Below are 5209 nucleotides of genomic sequence, written 5' to 3' on the forward strand. Positions count from 1 at the left end.
GTTGTGACTTGTTTCCTATTTGCTGAAGTATCTCAGCATCTCTTGACATAACCTGAGATAGGAGAAGAAGGTAAGAAGTAGGTTAAAGTTGGGACAGAGGAAGGGAGTGCTGGGGAAAGATTAGGAGAGACTGATAGCATAAGGTGGAGGAGAAGGAACTGCAGGAAAGGAGAAGAAAGTCATTGGTTCTCGCTGCAATCGCATTATCAGGGCTTGGCACAGTGAGGTCTGTCAAGCAGGGAGCAGCATGGCATAAATACAGCGCTTGGTCTCCCCGTCTTCCACTTCATATTTCCACGTTTGAAAGCATCCAGCTCCAGAGAGCAAAAGAAGCCAAGATGAAGGTGCAGATCCTTGCTGCTTTCCTCATCATCTGCCTCCTCTCTCTGGAGGGCGCCAGAGCAGCCCCATGGGTAAGATGACGATTTATAGCACAATTGCAGCCAGACCTTTCCACTGAGATCGGGGTCCGTTAAGAGGGATGCTATATGGATGCACATTGAGAGGGTCCCAGCCCCAGCTGGGACTGGGAGCCGGCTGCCCCTTCCCCTTGGTGCGAGATGCAGAGAGAGGGCTATAACTCAGTTCTCCTGCATCGCTAGATGACAAAATCCTGAATCAACTGAAATCAGTGGGAGTTTTGCTGTTGCTTTCAATGGGGACAGGATTTCACTTATGGGACCCATCCTCTTTTAAAGCCTATGGAACAAGGCTGAGAATAAGAAACTCCCAAATCTTTTGCAGAACTCTGGCAGCTTCGACAACAACGCAGCGGGTGATGACAGCTTCAACAACAATGGGGTGAGAGTCAAAGAGCCCCCCTGTACTTCTTATTGCTTGTGGGTTGGGTTTCTGACATCCCTGTAGAAAAGCAGCATTTTACAAAATCAGAAATTTCCAGGAAAAAATGGAAGCCCTGTGTTTACCTTTTTGATGACGGAGAAAAGAAGAAAACACAAGGGGTTGTTTGGGACATGGACAGAGTTCGGGTGATATGACAGAGAATAATGTCAAGAGCGAAAGCTAATCCAAAAAATAATACTAGAGAGGAAAATTTCAACATAGATTTTCAGACAGATTTTCAAAGGTATCTGGTGCAGACAGTGAGCTGGTAGCTTTCATAAAGGTAACTAAATAGGTTAAGTATCTGGTTCCCGTTAATTTGGGTGAGCGTTAATCAACTAATCTGCTTAGGCACACTTGTAAGTCCCAGTCAGGAAGTATCTGCACCTTCACATGCCTCCATGCCTTTAAGAATCTAGACCTGGGCACCCAGGATAACACGTGCAAGAGATTTTGGAGCCCAGGACTTATTCATAGTCAGGAAGACTTACGGTCTGAAGTCACTGCGGAATTTTTTATTTATTGATTTATTTACTTAAGCACCTAAATGTCATGGGGAGCTTCTGCGATTTAGGTTTCCAAGTGCCTAGGATTGCATTCGAAAACGGAACTGAGCCTTCTTTCAGTCCCAAAAATTCTTTTGAAAATTCTACTTTAAATCTGTATATGAATAATAATATACTTGTATAATAAGGTGACAATAAAATGACTAAGAATCCCTAAGGAAGGGACATAAATAAACCTTTATTCACATGGGTATAAACCAGTCCCTCATTCAGTGGTACCACCGCCACGTTGCACACTGTTGGATGTGCAAACATGATGCACAAAACATCCCGAGTTGTGGTCTGTCTCACTTCTCGGCAATAAGAGAATTGCTCTGGTACTTTTCTGTAAGGAAAAAGTATGAGCTGACATTTCCCAAGGGAGGCCCCACAAATAAAAAGTTTGGAAACCACTCCTCTAATTTAAAGGGACTGGTAGAAATCTTTCCTCCATGGACAGGATACTCCATCATAGTCCATGGGGGAGGGGGAAAAAAATCAGGTCCTAGCCTCCAGACCAGCTGCTGTTCACCACAGTACTTTTTGGATTCCCTGCCAGGGTGCGCTTAAACCAACCACGCATGACAAGACAGGCCACTCATTTGCACCAAACTGGGTGGCGAGGTGGGGGGCGCATAAGTGCATCAATCCTAATGCTCTTAAGCAGAAAAAAAACTCTAAAACCCCAGGGGGGAGCTGCGTGCACACACTATTAACAGTATTTTTCCTTTGTGTTGCTGCAGAATGGAGACTACTATGGACCTGGGGTAAGTACTGGCAATTCATTATCTTTGCTATCAGTGCTGTGAATTACCTCAATTAGCACCCAGCACTGCTCCCAATGACAGCTTGCTATTTTGCTGCTGGAGCCCTTTCTGAAACTGGCTCTTGGGCCCCCTGAACTACATCAGCTGACGTTGGTGTGATAACTTACACAGCCTTGGGAAGTTAGCTTGTCTGAGGTTTCTCTAAATGTTTCCCAAAAGGGATGAGCATAGTAGTGAGGACAGGTCTGCACCTGATATATATCAGGCATAATCCCACTGGAGTCAATGGGTGGATCCCCAGCTGGTGTGAAGGAGCTGCAGAGCTGCTGAATCATTTGATTGGCTTCGGTAGATCTGTAATTCATATTAAAAAATGTATCTTTTTCATGCGAAAATATATAAAATTATATCTTTTTCTTGCAGAATAGTGGCAGCTTTGATGACAACAATGTGGGTGATGACAGCTTCAATAACAATGCAGTAAGTGCTGGTACTGGCAGCTACCTCTGGGGGTTATGTAGTTTCACGTGTTATAGGCTTATGGAAAGATGAGGTCTTTTCCCACAATCTCACTGGGCAACCATAGAAGGTGCCTTGGCTTACTCTGTGCTGTACGTTTAAATCTGTCTCATGCTATCAAAATGTGAATAACACACCCCTTTTTTCTTGCAGAATAGCGGAGACCCATTTTACTCCGTGAGTATCAGAAACTGCCTTTGCTTTGATCACTTTTGCCAACACTCACTCCATTTTAGTTTTAGTTAATGGACTACAGTAGCTTGCAGGTAATATTACCTTGATATAGGATGCTAATGGACTCATCAATGGAAGACCATTTTCCCTTAACTTCACTTGAAGCTATATCAACAGAGAATTTCCCCCGATAGCCCAGTTTTGGTGCCCACAGTTTGAAACAATTTAATGCAGCAGACTTTTAAAGCATCCAAAAATCCCACTCATGCAAACGGTCATGCAGGTGCAGCACAGGAAAGGGAAGAAAAAGGTGGTGTGTACAAATGCCCAATGTTGAGAAAATGCAAGAGGGATGGGTTCAAGCTTCTGGAAAAAGTACACCTGGGAGCTCAAGAAAAAGTTAAGTGGATGCCAGATGCCAGATGTCACCACCTACATTGGGAAAGAGGTGTCTGAGAACAGACAACTCTTTAGTGCAGCAAAAAAAGAAGGCAGAACAAGATCTAATGCAGGGGTGGGCAAAACGCGGCCTGTGGGCCAGATGCGGCCTGCCAGGCCATTCTATCCAGCCCGCGGGCCCCTAAAAAATTTAGAAAATTAATATTAATCTGCTCTGGGCTGCCTGTCATGCAGCCCTCGATGGCTTGCCAGAACTCAGTAAGTGGCCCTCTGCCCAAAATAACTGCCCTCCCCTGATCTAATGGCTGAAATCTGAAGTCAAGCTAAAAGGTGCCACTGTTTTAACAGTGAGGGGAAATAACCACTGGAACAAGCCAGCGAGGGACAGTTGAATTCTCCATCACCAAGAATCCTTACATTGAGACCAGGACTCTAAGAGACGTGTTATAGCTCAGACAGAAGTTATGAGCAGGGATCCTGGTTTTCACAGATTAAAAAATAAATAAATCCCAAGTTTTGGTTTTAAAAAAAGTAACCTCAAATCTACATTTTGCCATGATTAAAATAAAATGTCACTAATATATAGATATCTATCTATAGCAGTGTTTCATTTTAATCATGCAAAAATGTGGATTTTGGGTTACTTTTTTATATCTGAAAATTGTGGATTTATTTTATCAGGATCCCTGGTTATGAGCTAGATGCCAGTGTTGCAGGGTGCCTTTTGCAGAAGGTCAGACTAACAAATCAGAACAGGGAGCTTTTTTTAGCCTTAAAAAGCTACGATTCAACAGGGTTCCTCTCAATCTTGTCCTTACAAGTTTTTCTTTTCTTCTCATTTCTCAGGATTAGGCACCCAGAATCCAGTCACAGCAGCTATTTTGATGCCTTCTGACTTGCCTATTCACTCGTCTCTGTCTGAAATAACGTAGCACCATTCTGTGGAATGGGCTTATCCCTGGCTCCCTCGATGATTTGACTGTAGGGTACAGGTCTGACCCATCTGCCTTGGCAAATAAACCCACTTTACACACAACTTTGCCTTGTGTTTTCATTTCCTTTGGTAGCACACTTTTAAAGTGGAAAATGGTCCCCCAACAGCAGGTTAATGAAAAAAACATACTAACCCACCAAGATGGTCACTCGCAACAACTTATTATTCATTTATGCACAGCGCAGTCCTCACACCAGCGAGGATCAAGGCCCTGTCGTGCGATGTGCTATACAAACATACACACCTTCCCTACCCCAGTGGAGATCTGGGCTCTGCACACACACACCAAGGGGGGCTGGTCCCCTGCTGCAACAGAAGTCTGCCCCCATTGCTTCAAACCCCTTACGGCAGAATCCCCTTTCATCTGATGTGCCTAACTGTCATGGGCACAGCCATATAGGGCCCCAAACTGCAGTTATGAACACCCTTCCAGTCCAAAAGACAATCAGCATGAATGAAGTGACACCAAATTACAGCAGCTGGAGATCTCTAATAAAGCTTTGGTTGCTCCTGCTTGCCATCAATAGGTGTTGACTCTAAAACACCAATACTGACTTCCACTAGCTGGAGGAGTCTGTTATTGCTGCGGCGGGACAGATCTGCACTGGCTGTGTCTACACATGCATTTAGGCCAGTTTATATTTAACGCAACGTAAGCGAGAATAGGCCAGCATCTACATGTGCAGGTGCTAAAGCACATTAACGCTGTGTGTAGACTGACTTGGGGCTAAAGTTAGTCCCGAGATAGTCCACACACACAGTATTACCGCACAGTAATAAGGTGTCCACATATGCATTACTGCGCAGTAACTAATCAGGCATAAATTTGATACCCACAGGATGCAGATATCAAATTTACACTCAACACTGCACATTCCCTCCTGCTTTCTGAGTCAGTGAAGTCCTCCGATACAGTGAGCCCATTCGTGTCTGTACTCAGTTTGTCCATGATGCCAACAGGACAATAG

The 5209-nt window shown here is 44.3% G+C and overlaps 1 long non-coding RNA gene across 1 annotated transcript; it reads left to right on the forward strand.

The window, feature by feature from the left end:
• Nucleotides 1-301: 301 nt before the first annotated feature.
• Nucleotides 302-4283, forward strand: LOC149861712 (uncharacterized). Its single transcript, XR_016443348.1, has 6 exons — nt 302-413; nt 745-801; nt 2132-2155; nt 2579-2635; nt 2828-2851; nt 4094-4283. It is a non-coding gene; the product is annotated as an uncharacterized LOC149861712 (long non-coding RNA).
• The last annotated feature ends 926 nt before the right edge of the window (nt 4284-5209 follow it).

Source organism: Crocodylus siamensis, chromosome 6 (genome assembly GCF_052110815.1).
Source record: "Crocodylus siamensis isolate JL-2025a chromosome 6, ASM5211081v1, whole genome shotgun sequence".
In the NCBI taxonomy this organism is placed as follows: Eukaryota; Metazoa; Chordata; order Crocodylia; family Crocodylidae; genus Crocodylus; species Crocodylus siamensis.